Raw genomic sequence first — 17,041 nt, 5'->3', positions numbered from 1 at the left:
AAACATCTCTCCCTGTTTGGTTTTATATTTGAAAAAGTTTGTCTTTTAAAAAATTATTTACTTTATAATTAAAGCTGATCTTATAGTTAAGCTCTATGTTCTTCGGAACACATTAAAGCAAAGCACCTGACCTGCTTTACGGACAATTAGTACTAATTTACTCATTTAGCTGTATCATTCAGTATGATACCCTAAAATGACAAAAAGTAATGCAGTTTTAAACAATTTTAGCAAAATTTTGCACTGCGTATGCAAAATTTTGCAATTCATAAGACAATAAGATTAATTACTTCAGGTTTTAAAAGTGTGGTGACGTTATTGCAGTTTTAAGAGTGGTTCTTGGCAAACGCAGCTTATTTGGATTTAATAGGATTATCTCTATACTTAGTTATTAAAGGAAATGAGCATAAAAATTGAGGTCCACTTGAAAGTCCACATGAAAGCTCATGACTTGAAACTCGTGCATAATCTGCTCAATTCTACAGGAATTCACTGCTCTCACTATAAATGGGATTTTATCCCCTTGGCTTTGTATAGCATTTATACAAAATGCTCATCGATGACAAAAGCAGGAACAGGCTGTTATGACTTGGCCGTATCTCCTGTTGCATGTGGCTGAGTGTAGCCTTAAATTCTGCTCTCTTTACTCAGGAGAAACTGTTGGATTCAACTGGGATTGAAGATTTGAGTATAAAGCTTAGGGTTTCAATTACTAAATAACATTGGAATTCCAGTAACACTGATTGATCATGGCAGAAATGAGGTCCCAGAGCACTGTGGCCCAAATATTCATAGTATAGACAGGTAATATCTATCCAAAACAATCATGACAGTGAGTTCTCCAAGGAACAGACTTCAAGCCTGTGTTTATACATATGTAATACTCTGTATTTAAATGGGGACAGATACTTAACTTCGCTTAAGTCTATTTATAATTTAAAATTTCTCTACCCTCAGGAGCCAAACTAAAAGCTACAGGACTGAGCTGTTGCTGTGTACTGAGTTTTCTAGACACCTAGGGAAAAACAATTTAATTTCTAGAGACACAGATGAATTGAGTGCTCAGATTTCACGTCTAAAGAGCTCACTCATCATTGGGTGTTTTATTGAATTTTTACTGTGTGAGTTTATGTGTCTTATCAGCTGTATTTTTTTAATCACTCGGTGGAGAGGCATTGTTTGTGGCATGCACACATCTATATTTATAAGCCAGATTTTTGAAACTCAGCTGTCTAAAAGCAAGTACCATGTTTGACGGCCAGGCACTGCAATGATGTGAGTTTTCCCCCTCTTGTTCTGCCGAAGACATTGTTTTTTCCACATATTTGTAAGTTCATTCTGTATGTATGAACAGAGACATGCCTAATGCCAGTCCCATCTTTGTTTTCCTGTATACGCTTGGCTATTCAATTTACATGATGCATGAATAAAGCAGAAATGGTGAGATATACACCATGTGATCTTAGATCCTATTAAATGATTGTTAAAGTATTCCAAGCACAGTACTTTGTATAAATCATTGTACTTAGCCTGGTACATCACAGCATAAAACCAGCATCAAGCAAAATGAATAGATCATGTTGCTGATTTTACTGGTTAAGTTTAAAGAAGTATTTGAACATATTACTTGGTTGTTTATGGATTAATTATAATGTAAATCAAAGTAGTTACATGTTAGCTACTATTTTCAGTTCTGCTCTACAAAATGGAAGTTTCCTTTCTAATACTTTCTTGGGATATGTGCTTATTTACAATAATCTGTATTTGTTTGCAAAATATGCTTATATTTGCTGAAATAAACAGTATTTTTGTTACTAAATTAAACAATAAGTGTTGAAAACTATGGCGTTAGTTCTATAGCCATCTCAGTTAAGATATAAGTATTTAAGCTTTTTCTTTCACTTTTTGAAACCTATCTATACAAGATTTCAGCAGCATATATATATGTATGTATGTCCATAGCATATGTATGTACATACATACTACATGGCACTAAAGATGCATCCTAGGTGCTTTCATGAAATTGTAGGGCGTAACGTTTCCCCATAAGCAGTTTTCTTTGGATGTTACGTGTTTGTGACCAGAAGGATTCGTGGTTCCTAAGGCAGCAAACAGAGCATCAGTGCAAGAGGACAAGCTTCTCAGTCAACTGATTGCATTAAACCTCTGCCAAATTTACCCTTTGAAAAAAACCTTCTACTCACCAAAACGATTCTCTTTGGCCCTCTCTGAAAGGCAAACAGTAAATAATAAATCTCTACGTACCGTACTTAATCTTGCATCATCACATACTCCCCCCTTATATATATTCTATATGAGACTGTATAAGCCTTTTCACAGAAACCATAGGAAGTCAACCATAAATCAGAGTGCACTGAAAATTTCAGACACAAAAATCTTTGATGCCGCTGGTTACCAGATTCTTTCATAACAGACCTTCGACTTCCTTCCACTAAAAAAGCTGTTTTCTGTGTTCTGGCCTGTTGCACTGTGAGACACCAGACACTATGTTGAGAGAATCTCTCAAATATATAGAACCTAGGACAGCTGTCTAAATACCACTTTTCAAAAGGGAGTAGTAACATCCTGATTGATAGTGAGAACTAATAGATAATAAAAGGCTAAGAGAAAGGCTATGTATAAAATTGGAGGGGTATATTATACCAGGAATCCTTTGAAGGTTGAAAAAAAGTGGCTCTAAAGAATCAACATGGGGCTTGTGGGGGAGGAAGAGAGAATTATTACTGGGCTAAAAAATACTGGAGAATTTTGTGAAAGCTAAGAAAAAAAACCATTACTTAATAGTGAGAAGAACCGAACAGTCTGCTCTGAACATCTTTCTTCAAAAACAATTTCAAAATTTGGATATAGATTCATAGCCAGGCAGCTCAGTGTCTTATTTCAGCTGAAATCCTGTAGCTATTGCAACATAATACAGAGTTTCAGAAACCTTGAAGATTCATCCCACTTTTGAAGCTGTACAGAAATGAATACAGAGTTCCTCGGGAGAGGAGGAGGAGGAAGAGAGGACAACGATGAAGAGTAACCGGGAGACCACGTAGGAGGAGATTCTCTGTGCTGCCAAGAGAAATCCTGGTTAAAGTCCAGGTCAGCACTTACCCCTACAAATGCTCTAATCATTGTAACCCTCCCTCATTCTCTGGCCAGGAGTGCGTATAAAGAGTATTTGGTGTCTATTTGGGACTCCCAAGCAGCCTCTGGATGTTCAGCTCTGCAAGGACTGTGCTGCAACTGGCCATGAGATGGGCAACCAAAGAGAGTTTTGTTGCTCTTTTAATGGATATTTAGATATTTATCATAATTTAGGCAACTGGGAAAGGTCCTCATGAACTGCTGTGCTACAATCAGGCACCTAAATTATGGCTAATAGAAAATCAGGATGTACGTATGCGTCCATATTCCCCAGCAGAAGGCAAATTTCAGGCAGTCCTTCCTCCAGCTTCTGTTTCCTGACCCCCCAGCTGTGTCACTGGGTCACTGGAACTTTTTGTGGACCCCCTCTGAAGCCAGATGAGGTAAAGCATTTCTGTTACAATTAAAAGAAAGAAAGAAGCCACACACAACAACAAAACAAATGCATAAAACACCCCCAAACTCCCAAAGAAATCCAGCTCTTGCAAGGATTTGACATCCCGATACAAGTGAACCATGATGCACCAAAGAAAGTGTCCACTGTTAGTGTAACAAAACACTTAAGATACCAGTTGCTTTAGAAAGGCCTTATCTTCTCTCATTCATTTACTATGTTCACATCACAGTAGTGTTGTGAGGTTTTAATTAAAGATTTGGAAATTGCTATGGGTTCTTTCAAAGGAAAAGCCAATATAAATAAGACAATTACACTGAAATGGGTGATGAAATAAGTAAGTGATAAAAGTAATCCTACTTGTTATGGCATCTCTGTCTAACATCTGATTGTCTTTCCTTCACATTATTAAAGGAAACCCTATTTTCCAAGCATATGTATGCAGATCATTTTTAAATGCAAAGATTACAGAAAAAGGTAATTCTTTGAAGAAGAGAAGAGTGCTTGGTGGAAAGGGGAGGCATCTGTCAGGTCCTGATAAGATCAGACAGCCGCGCTTTAGCCTGAAAGCATGTCGTGAAGCCAAGTTTTCCTAGGGAAATAACATCTTTGCTATGAAAAGGTGCAAAATGTAATGAATTCTCCAAATAAACAGAGAAAATGGGAACTCTCAGAGCTCATTTTTATCTAAAATACCAGCCCTATATCAGGAGAAAAAAAGAGGATGAGAGGAGGATAATGTCTTACCAAACAGTAAAAAATAAGGTGTGGGAGGGTCATCTCTCTTTATATTCTCAATCAAATTAATCGTTTAGATGATAATCAAAGGTAAGAGGAGACTTAAGCAGCAATAGTCACTGCAGAGATAGTACAAGGGCTGGGACACCCAGGACAGGCCACGGGAAGAAGGGTGGTTAAAATGGAGATGAGGAAGAAAACTGGGCAGAAATCAAGGAGAGGAACACAGTGAAAGGATAAGCAGCAATAACGACAAGTTGCAATGAGGTTGTTCTCTTTTTCTTTTTTTATGCTAAAGGAAAGATGTTTCTCACTACAAGAATGGTTAAGCAGTGGAACAGGTTGTCTGGGGAGGCTGTGGAAACCTTCTCCTTGGAGAGTTTCAGAGCTTCATGGTGCAAGGCCCCGAGCAGTATGGTGTAACTTTGAAGTTCAGCCTGGCTTTGAAAATGGAAAATGCATTGAGTAACTCAAGAGGTCCTCCTCAATCTTATCCTTCATATGATTCTATGAAATGATGAGCTTGTGGTTCCCTGGAAAGGAAGGCTGTAGAATAGAATAATAAGAAAAAATCTTGAAAAACGCAATAGAAAATGGAAACAAAAAGTATACTTCTGGCCAGTGCCAGGATCTGTTATTCTGAATGAAAATAAGGGGCATCCAGGTCTGATTATCAATGGAAGAGCGAAAAAAAGGAGGAACTGAACATGCCTATAAAGGGGATTTCCAAGAATAGAATCAGTCAGAGACAGGGCTCTATTTCTATAAGAAGGACCTGCCAGGTTTATTATGGGCTTGAATTAGTAAAAAGGCTTTTATGATTTGTTTGAATGATGGATTAAGATTTAAATTTACAGGTGATAGCTTTGGAGGGTAGGACTAGAATTAGAGATGAACTTAAAAATAAAAGGAGAATCATTCTTTAAAAAGTGCGTTTCAATATAGAAATATACATAGTGCTACACATGGAGAGGAATTATCTACTGCACAAAAAAATATGGAGAATGATAAGCAGAAAATGATTTTTGATGTGTTGCACATCACTAACATGACAAGCCTTTGCAAGAAAAGTAAACCTCACACAGAATGCATATTCCATCCAGACCCCTTTCGGAACTATTTTCTATGTTTATCAGAACTTCCCTAAGTTCTATCTGAAATGTCTAGCTGGGTGCAAAATCTGTTTAAAATTGTAACTTTAAATAATAGTATGTGTAGAGAAATACAGAGTCTTAACTACTGTGCCTGTGCGAATGAAATGATGGAGGGGGACTTGAGATTGTGAATGCCGGGTTAGTTAACAGTACCACAGGATATTTGTATCTTATTAACTAAAAAAGGTCTACCAAGGATATCTGCAATAGTATAGAAAGAAGTTATGAGACTCTGAAATTTTGAAGGGTAACATTTAAAGAACACATGGTGCTGCCAGTGACTGGAGCCTAAGCGTATGCTAAATACATGGATATACAGTAATCAGCGTGTCAGAAGTGCATGACAGAAATTTGAACATGATAGGAGGTATAACAAACTGATCCAAGATACCTGCATAGGAAAAAGGAGCCAGGCTCAGGGTGGGAAGGTCCTACTGTGTGCTGGTTTGTTGCCACTGCAACCCATTATTTTTATTTGCTACACTGCTCAAAGAAAACCTGAGTGGAAAAGACAGACTTTAATAACAGGTGCTGTGAAAGATAACAGCCTAAGCGAGCGTTTCTGGCTGAGGCAAGAGGCAGCCTCTGGAACGCCCAGTATCTGTGCTGTGTAGGTGCAAAGCTCCAAGCCTGGACTAGCCAGGCGTAGGTCAGGACCACTGCAGCACCAGCAAGACAGAGCTGAGGAGAAACGGCTGACAAAAGCAATCCACACCATTCCTGCACTGCACAAAATACAGCTGAGTGCGGCTAGGGTCAGCGTAAAAATCAAAGACTACCTTTCTGTTCCATAAAGCACATTACTGCTTATTTTAGCATCTGTAATAAGACGAAGGAGAAATAAAATGCATGTTACGGTGCGCCTTGACATTGCAGCAAATGCCGAAACGTTGCAACGTGCTTCATTACGTGAGACATTCCGTTGATTGGCACATTTCAGCTGTCACTAACGTATCCTCTTCTGGGCAGAAATGATTTCTCACTGTCATCTTGGTGTGTTTGCCCATACCCATGTGGTCCAGCTTCCCCTAAGATGGGAAATATGCAGGAAAAATGACTTAACAAGTCACTACTGTTAGGAAAACACCAGCGCTCTCAAAATGTTTTAATTAAGGTGGTCAAACTGTTTAATTAAAACAATTTAAAAGACCTATTCTCATTTCCATTATGGACTTTAAAAATCTTATGGCCTCGAAGAGTATAAAGGGGTCCAAAAATAGCCATAACATCAGTAAGAATTAGGGAACTTATTTTTATTGACATTATTGATAGTTACTGATCTTCTCATGTTGGTGTAATTATTTGATTCTAAAAGGCTAGTAATTTCACTGCATTACCCTCCAGATCTGGTTCTCTTTCATAAGTAGTTTAGCAGATGCCAAAAATAAAGAAAAAAAAAAAATGAAAAAGAAAGCTTAATGATCTAAGTAATGTAGAAAATAAAGGCCGTTAAAAGACAAGGTTGGGCAATTCCTGCACCAGTGATTTGGAATTTGTTGCCCATCACCTCCATCTGCTGAAAGCTGCTGCCTATACCAGCAGAAACAGATTAAATCCTGGAGGTACCACTGTTCCTGGACTGACATAATAGCAAAACCGGATCAACAGCAGTTGCAAAGGGCACATTGGACTGTTAGTTGTGGTTAAGGACCCGGTTACTTTTGCCAGCTCCGCCAGCCACTTACTCTGCCGCAGGAAAAGACATGCAGTTGGGGCAATGGCGTCTAAAACTGTACAGTCAGGAACTGCACAAACCTATCTGTTAATATCCAGATTCATTTAGATTTCAACAAGACTTGAGTCTTTTATGGGAAAAAAAATTCAGATGCTGATTAAAAATCACAACACACACACATCTAACATCCCCCCCCTACATCCTAACACAGTTCTGTGTATGTGCTTCTAGACCAACCACTACCTGAACTGCACTAAAACTGACCAGTGTTGAAATGAGCAGGAACATGAGTGACCACCTTTGTGTATCCCAAACCGAAAACATGGTCAAGTTAATGCAGAATAATGTATAGGTGTGAACATCAGCTAAGAAGTGATGAACAGAGTGCCTGATCTCTACGTGTTTGCTGCCAGCTTAATTCCATAAAGATATTGCTTGGACTCAGTGATCTTAAGGGTCTCTTCAAACCAAAATAATTCTATCATTCTATGATACTGAAGGAGGTATGTTCTGTCCCTGCTGGCCAGGACAAGCCATGGAGCCAGTCACAGAGAGGAGGAGTTGGTAGAGATGCTCTGCTCAGTGTATTTATTCTGTTTTACATTCTAAAGACATAGAATTGAAATAAGCATTTTAGTAACTTAGCTCCAAACCAGCATATTGTGCAATCTCCACCAAGAGAGTCCCCAAGCGCAGAACTGCTGTTCCACAACCAAATGTCAGCCGAGCAGCTGAGCAACATACAGGCCTGGAAGAGAAAGGGAGAGAGCTCTGTGCTGACCAGAGGAAAAATAACAAAGAACCCTTCAGTGTGGTTATTTGATGACATACGGTACATAATTTGAGCTTCCTTGTGAATCCCTGACAAGTCAATCTGCTACGCAGAACTGGATCATTATATCAGATAACGTCCAAGTCCCAATTTTTGTCAGGATCGGTACTTCGTTATGGTCATTTTAGGCAGAAATGAAGCCCACAGCTCAGTTTGCCTCAACATTTAAGGAGAGGTTTCGGTTGCTAATAACTCTGTGTCACCTTGGAAAATTAAAATAGTACCTGTGGTTCTGACTGTATATGAAACCATAGCTAAAACAAATTTCATGGCACTGATTAAGTGTTGTGTTCACCAAACCTTAGAATCCCATCATGGCTCTTTCTATATGGGTGTTTGCGTATGCTACACAATGAGTAAGAAAAATCAGATTTCAGGTGCTTATAAGCATGACAAATAGACACTGAAGTGGCCTTGAACACGGTGATGTAGTGACAGAGAGGAAATTCAAGTATTCAATATTCTGAGGTTCCTGAGCCCTCTGCAGATGGCTCTTGGATGCTTGTTAGTAATCCAGAAATAAAAGAAAAGAAAATAAAGTGCCTCCAGTTTTGTTGAGGTTTGTTTTGCTTGTTTTGCTTTTTGCACTGGCAAAATAAATAATTTTAATGCATGCGATATAATGTGAATAATAATAGTGTAGACACTAAATTGCAGCTATTATTTTAGGTGTTCATCTCTGAACGAAATTAATGCAAGATTTAGCAAGTGCCTTGTACAGTAAAAACCCTCCAACTTCATGAGGTTAGTGTGCATTTCTGTGTTAATTAGGAGCTTTGTGAGATTTAATTCAAGGTTGCTGACAGAAGGCTTGTGATTGGGAGTATTTTAAACTTGTGAGTGACAGTAACAGCAGTGCCACAGCCTATTGCCTTAGTTGGACTGTGCATTCTGCTCATCTTCACACCCCAACATCTCATTAAATAAGGCGGTGCTTAAGAACTCATTAAAAAATGTGCATATATTTGTATATATTCATCTTTGTACAGGTCTGCGTTTTATACTTGATTATATAATTAAAATGCAGAAATCACATTATATGCTTTTATTTTTGTGCCTGTTTCCATGTGGCAAGTAGACCTGTGTGCAGAAATGAATTAATAGATGAACAGATGACCTTAAAATATTTATATATTATAAAATCCACTTAAACATTCACTTTCAGTGAATGAAGACAATATTAGCCGGTATCTGATAATTAGGTACCATTAGCACATACATAGAGATAAATTTTAATCTGTTCTACTGCGGTGAAATTATGAGAGTTTAATATTGTTAATTTAAGAGCTTCGCTGGTTTAGGTTTCATATACATGCAGGTGTTACAATTCTGCAATAAAGTTTAACATTAGAGTCCCAAAATATTAGAATACTGAGACTTCCTCTAATGATTGTCAGGCACTTGTGAGCCATAGCAAAGATTTCTGATCTCTTAACACAAACCTCCCTAACCTTCCAGCAAGAATAATTCTGTATCTTTAAATAAAATTAGATTATTTGGGTTGTAGGTCTGATGAAACATGTAGAGCACATAACAGATTAGAACAACAAATTGGCTGTTATTCAGTAATATACACAAGTGTGACCCTGAAAAGGTCAATAGCCAAATACTTTGTTCAAGTAGGGAAAGTTAAATATAGACTGTGCAAGTGTCGTTTATATAAATTGGTGATGTACAGTAGCCTCTGAAGGCCAATAAGAGTGAAAAAGTGTATTTAATTATCTAAAATTGAATTGACCTGTACATGAGAAAAATATGAAATATGAACAATGCAGCAGTTTTATAAAAGAAAGGAAGCAGCACTTTATAAGATTATTACAATTTCTATTGATTTTGTGAATAATAGTGTCCTTGATTATTTTGTCTGTCTTTCCACGTATTCAGTCAGCCCCTACAAATGAAATTTAATTATTGTTTAAACAGAATCTGAGCACATCCTCAAGCGCAATAACACAACTAGCAATAGCCCAACAACTGCAGGACGCAGAATCCAGCCCAAATTTGATTGTGCCCCAGCACGCTGCAAAACCGCACTTGTTATCAGACAAAGCCAAGTCAGCCAAGGGATTAAATCATGTACCTGTTGCTTGAATTCCTGTTTCTCCCTTTAAGCAAACACTCACATGTATCCAGTGCTTTCTGGCCAAGCCTACAGACGGTGCAGGGGCAGCGACACCCCACTGATGGCCAAAGCGGTAAAATCAACTTTATTTTGAGATATTCTTCACACTTCCCTTCAGTGGAAGTTCTTTGAAATGTAACATTGGTGTTAATACAACCAAAGACCATACCCAGCCAGGACATTTCTGTAAAGGCTGCAGGATCGCAAACAAGATCTGGAGTCGGCAGCTGCTTTGTCATCCGTGCCAGTCGTAGATGCCAACATAGAAGATTGATATAAAACTGCATGATGTGGTATATTTAAAATGTACATCAAACTACAGAATTTATCAGGCTGGATTCATCACTAATTTTATAAGTACATCTTCCACGCAGCTTAACCTTTTGAAAATACCAGCTATTGCTGGGCCAAAACCACCTTTTAGCTTTTGAAGGTTTTGAGATTCAAAATGTACTTGGCACTTCTGTTTCAAGTAAAGATTAAAAGCTAGTAAAAAAGAGTTTCACACTGAGCTAAAACCACCCCAGAATGGTGTTATAAATATGCAGAGGCTACAGGGAATAAAAACAAAAGAAAAGACCATTCAGCAAAGAAAGCTGCTTCCTTTTCAGGATCAAATGTGATCTCAAGACCTAAAAGAAGAAAAGTAAAAACTACCAGCAACCACACAGAATGAGAATCTGTAGCAAAATGTAGAAGAGAAGTATTTTTCTGCAATATGTAAAAGAGCGGGGAAATATGAATCCGAGATGCAATAAACCATGGTCAGGCATAATCAGCTATGACTAAAAATTCTAAAAATGATACTTAGATTGTTTAATTTGAGGCATTCAACTTACACACCTCAAGAGGGAATCTGTCAGTTCCTGCCTCTGAATCGCATGTAACAGCTTTGTTCCCCGTTTAGGCTTCTAGACTGAGGCACCCAAGTCAGTCTCTGGGAATCCTCACCGAGATGACAACCCCCAAGCTTCCTGCAGAGATGGGGCAGGTAAGTGCAATGAGGCTGAGGAACAGATGCTGCTGAATCCCCAAAAAAAGAGCTTAGTGTTCTCAAATTGAATACATCCAATAGTTACCATTAATAAAGCCTGACAGCGTGGTTTGTCTAATAAAGCAAACAAATTCAGACTTGAAAAGAGACAATACACTGGGTATGTTTTTAAAGGTTGGATGGGATAACTTGGGAGCTACAAATTCATTGGTCTGACGTCAATAATATGTGAAAGGAAACAAACAACTGCCCCGTACACTGACCAAAATAGCTTTAGCCATGCCTGAGCACTTTCTCAAGAGAGAAAAAGGAAAAAAAGAAAAAGAAAACCAGAACAAGACTCTACACCTATTTGTAGGCAAATGAGCATAAGCAAGGCAAACACGGAGCCATCGTGTTCTCGGTAATATTCCACGTGCAGCTGTGAATATTTGCACCCATGCCAGTTGATCTGCAGAGCTCTGAAGTGAGGGCAGGGAGTGTTGGCCACGGTACCGGAGTTATCGACAGCTCTTCAAACACTGTAACCGAATCCTTCGCATCCTCCTGGACTCTACCAGGACTGAGCAGATGGAGCCTCACTAAGCAGCTCATTCAAACACAAATGCATAACAAAGTGATAAACATTAAGGGTTTGACATGATACCAAGGCAGAGGAACAAGAATAGTTGCGCTAAAAGTGCTTCTTGCTTACATCTTTCTGTGGTGCTTCCAGTAAAGCGAAGAGTTCATGGCTTAAACCAGGACCAGCAGTATGTAATTAAGTCTAAAATAAATCTGGTTTGCATTAAAAACCAATGAAATGAAAACCAAAGAAAGGACCCTTTGTGACAGCACAGCCTGACTCTACTTTTATGTGACGCATGAACTTCAAGCAGCTCTACAATTTTCTGAGCTTTTGCATCTTTGCAATTAAGGCAGAACTTATCGCTCACACCCTGCTCTAAGAGGACGCCTTCCAGCTTGTTTTGGGGGCTTTTTTGAAAGGTCTGGCACATTTCTCTTTCATTCCTACTCCAGTTGAATTTTGGATTTTTTTTTTCTCAAACAAAGCTTTAGAGAACAAATAAAGTGAGGATGAAACATTATTCTTGTTGAGCTTTTTAATTTAAAGAGAGTTGTGCTCTTCTTTCCTTTATTCTTTTTTGTTGTTGTTGTTGTTAATTCCTTGACATCTTAGGGTCAGTAGAAAATACAGCATTTAAGTATCTCTCTTTCCTGAATCCATAGCAGAAACCATCCATTCCTTTGGGATAAACAAGCTGAGAGAAGACTCTCTTTTGTTCTCTTTACCATAACTGAAGCAAAATTGCTTGCACCACTGCATTATAACTTCATTTTAAAGGGGTTTTCTTAATAAATGGAAAGTAGGAGTCAGACTATAGAAAGATAGACAGTGGTAGAGAAGGAGATCTGCAAGTGGAATAAACTTCAAAAGAGTTTTCTCCTACTGTGTGGATATCACATTCTAATTCTGACATGTTCTTCCTCCTCATAGAGTAATTCTGCCTAAAAACTATCCTATCAGCTCTTTTGAGTTTAATAACATTTTCACATACTATGTGATCTTGTGCATTCCAGCCCTTACATGTGGCCCTACAGTTTTGTCAGGATGCATTCCTGTCTCATTTTATTAAATACCCCAGGAACAATATTAGTTGCAACACAAGCAAGGAAAAGAATGTGAAATGGAGTCTTAATTCTGAATTCCCTGACCAATCTGGTTGTTCAAATAGAAATAAAGAGTATGGAAGAAATCCAAACAGGAGAACAGAGTTTTCTGTGTTTATTCAAAGGATAACGATGTCCTAAGGGAACCAATAAAAGAAAATGAAATTGTACAAAGGACACTTCCAGTACATCTAGTAAATCTTGTAGGAAAACACAACAACAAAAATCAATAATAAAAAACTCTTTGCAAGGATGCTAAATAAAGCGCGCTAGGAACAAGCCCTTTTGAAATGCATATATTGTAGGCTGAGTTCTAAGACTTCAAAACCATTATTCATAATCCAGGTTGAAATTCAAGAAAGATGTTTACCCAGTGTTTACACCCTCTTTTATGCAACCTGACTTTATACAAATTACCGGGGAAAGAGGGAACACGGCAAATCTCTTCAGTATAGTACACACCACATACAGTTTTTGCTCAAAACCATTTTTGCATTTCCCCAACAGCTGTATATGTGTTTAAGGAAGGTTTAATGTGCTGGTTTTCTCCATTCGCATAGATGGTTACTGCTGTTAAAACTCGTTGTTTTTTATTGAAGAGGAAGAGCGAAACAAACACATGAGTTCACATCAACAAAGCAGCACATTGCACCTCTTCACCAACACACCAAAAACTGCACAAGGCGCAACAGTATTCCAAAACCAGTCTGATTATTCTATATAGCGGGCTTGACACAGTGTATTTTTTATATTATGCTCACTTAAAGGGGATAATGTGTCTATTGAAAGTAAGCACAACAAAAATAGGGTCTAAACGGGTTTTGCGTAAGCTGGGAAACAGGATGGGGGAAAGTCACCAAGTGAACCAGAGTGATGCCCGATAGAAGGGCAGGAATGTGTCTTCAGATGTGCTACAAACTAAACATATTAAAAACCAAACCAAATATCTCACTGTTGTTTTAAAAGACAAGTTGCTATATACTTATCCAGTGCTTTGAACTCTGCAAAGTTTTCGACGTGAATTGTTTTGAGTGAGACCTGCACACTTCAGCAGTACTTCTGTTTTCAGGTAACCCAAAATGTATCTTGAAGATTATTTGTACATAAAGTATTGGCATTTCAAGTGGTTGAGTCTTAATCTGCCAAATGATATCTTAAAATTACAGCAAAAGCCTGGTTTTAGTATATTTAAGGTCTGGTTATGCATTTCAGTGTATCAATTTTAAAGAAGCTTGGCAAAAATAGAGGCTACAGTTGAAGTTCATATTAATAAAGCACAAGGTCCCAAAGAAGACTTTGTATTTCACGCAAGGCTTTCTTAAAGATTTAACTCCCAAAAATGCTAATGATATTGTAAGATTTCTCTACACTGGACCCATATTTCCTCTGGAAGAGTTTCCCACAGTTATTATTCACGGTTATTAAAATGAATGCGTATACAGAACATACAGCGAAAAGTCCTTTTTTCAGGACTAAAATCAGCATCGCATTTACATTTCAGAAAGTGCTGAATGATGACAAAGATAACTCTGAAATGATTTACTGCAATCAAACTTTGTGCCGCTAAAATAACTCCTACTCTAAAGTACGTAACGCTAAATTAAAGTACAGGAAAGGTTCGAGGAAAAAGGCCTCGGGACTTATTGCATCATATTTTATAACTAAAAGGCTCGCTGTATCCAAGTTTTAGAACACTTAATAATTACATTTCCATCTCTTTTTTTCCCTTTAGGAGCGCTTTATCACAGAGGGGCACAGCTGAGTAGGGATGGTCTCACTGACCTCTCCCTTCTCTTAAAAGTCCAAGATTAATTCCCATTTACTATAAGTGATCAAAGTTTTATGGACTAATGACAGTTTAAAATACTTTTTTTCCACTTTTACTGCAATGCTGTCATTAAGACTAACAATCTAAAGTAGCTAAGAGAATGAGTAAGCAAGATGATTTACACAGATGATAGTGCAATGGTAAGAAGTGGGGAAAGATTCTGTGAAATTTTTTGTAGCTGAACCATTAAAAAGATTTACACCAAGGTCTTTAAGTGAAAAGAGAGCATTGCCAAAGGAGTCTGGCAAGCTCTTCTATCAATAAAATACTCTGCCCCATAAATTTAGCCAAACTCTCAGCTTAAAACCTGCTTAAAAGCTCAAAGGAACTTGCTTTGTTACCAGAGATAGCCCACCAACCCAGTACCCAAAGACACTGCCGACACTGCCAACAAAAATCAGTCAGGGTAGCAACACTGATAAAATGTTTCACGTCTATTGCACCCGCTGTGCTTTTTCATGAGCCCATATACAAAAATTCAGGAAATATTCAGCATGAGGGAGGACGGGTCCTAATACAAGACAAAGTTGCGTTGAAATTATTTAGGGTTGGGTATAACATTAAGACATTAAAAACCCGCCTGGACGCCTTTCCTGTGTAACCCCATCTGGGTGTTCCTGCTCCAGTGGAGGATTGGACTGGATGAGCTTTCAAGGTCCCTTCCAATCCCTGACATTCTATGATTCATGGCAAGGCTTCAAAAAATCTTGCTATACAGAAGACTCATAAAATATGTATATATTCTTATAAGGATTTGGGTTTAACCTCTTGCAGCATGTTCTTTAGTTAGAGGTCAATTTAGTACAAGCTTATATCTTTTCATATCCAACCTCCTACCATTTCTGCTCATCAGATATACTCTCAGGAAGCAATAATCAGATCTGGATACAGGTGTAGGGCAGGTTCAAAGTCAAGGCTTGATTTTATGACTGTACAGAACATACATTTGTGATTTGAAAGCAGCAGTATTGATAAGGTTTTTGACAAAATTTCAAGAGAAAATAATGGAAAGAATACGGGATACATTCTGCTGCTCAGTATACCATAACATTATTTGTTTGGTGCTAAAAATGGGCTTAAGGAGCGTTTTCACAGTCGTTGCTTCAAGATCAGCTGTTCACAACATTTCCATCAACTTGGACTACAGCCCATCCAGAACTAGAAAACAGGTGCCAACTGATTTTGGACTTCGACCAAAATCAGAACAGTAGGGATGGGCACTCATGTGCCCTCCCCCTCCACCTGAAATTCTGAATAAAGCAATAAACATAATGTGGGGCACTCCAGCAATCAAATTCTAGCAGGCAGAAAAGCAAGTGGTCATGGTGGTGGCGAAGGAAAAGAGCCTGTCACTTGCTTTGACTTTTTATGACATGATAGTTCATGCATCTCTGCTGCCTGAGGACAGCAGGTTGCCACCATTTAGACATCCCTGAGCCAAATTCTTCAACCTCCAAACAGAAATACATAGAAAGAAATCCACAGGGATGGTTGCCAGGCCAGCTTGTTGACCACTGCGTACATCCTGTGCAATTTTATTCTGTAAGCTGATTCAGGACACAGCCTTGGATAACTGGACCACCATAGTAGCCTTCAGTTTCTATAGAAATGCAAAATAAGCTGAATGTAAAATATGCTGAATATGTAAAATAAGCTGACTATCAAACAGGAATTGTTGTGCTTCTTTAGCCAAGCAAGGATGAACGGGAAAGACACCAAAAAGGGTGGAACAATCCCTCCCCGCCCCAGCTCCATAACCAACACCTTTTTCAGATCATTGATGCTATTTAGCAGTCTATAGGCAGGCGGAAATGTCAGGAAATTTAAACCACTCTGGTTACACAAAGGTTACAAACACTCTGCCAGTATTTACCTGTACATCCTTGGAAAGAGGCACAGCCTTTCCTCAGTCGAGCTTTGAGCACTTTGAGGTCCAGCTTCTACTTCTCCAGCATTTGCCCAGGTCTTGGACTACTCACTGGACAGTATCAACAGCCAGCTCTAAGTTAGTGGCGCAAAATCTAGTTAGTGGCATAATAAAATAATACAAAAAATTCATAGAGACCAAACAGCACATTAAAGGAAACTCAACCTATAAGTCTTATTGTCAAACTTTTATCTCCATCACCGAATAAACTCCTCTACCCAAACACAAATATTATCTGTTGTTCTCCAAAGTACATTTAGTGTTTCTGGTGGTATTCTGAATGAGATAAAAAAATATATTGAAGATTACTCATGAAAGTGTTCGCCATTTTTTCCTCATTTTTGGGTCAGAATTCTAAGTTTTAGCAATTAAACTTATTATTTCAAATAGCAAGAGAATCTGTCCCAGCATTACATTCGTTCATTCAAAAAGAGGCATTCACATGTGCATATGGAAGACTTTAAAGACAGATATGGCCTATAAACAAGAAAGAGGACAGAATGTGAACTTCATCATGACCAAAGTTTTAACTGAACACAGAGAATTTTAGCTG

This window comes from Nesoenas mayeri, assembly GCF_963082525.1.
Source record: "Nesoenas mayeri genome assembly, chromosome: 6".
NCBI classification, from domain to species: Eukaryota; Metazoa; Chordata; class Aves; order Columbiformes; family Columbidae; genus Nesoenas; species Nesoenas mayeri.
Note: the sequence above shows the minus strand (reverse complement) of the source record.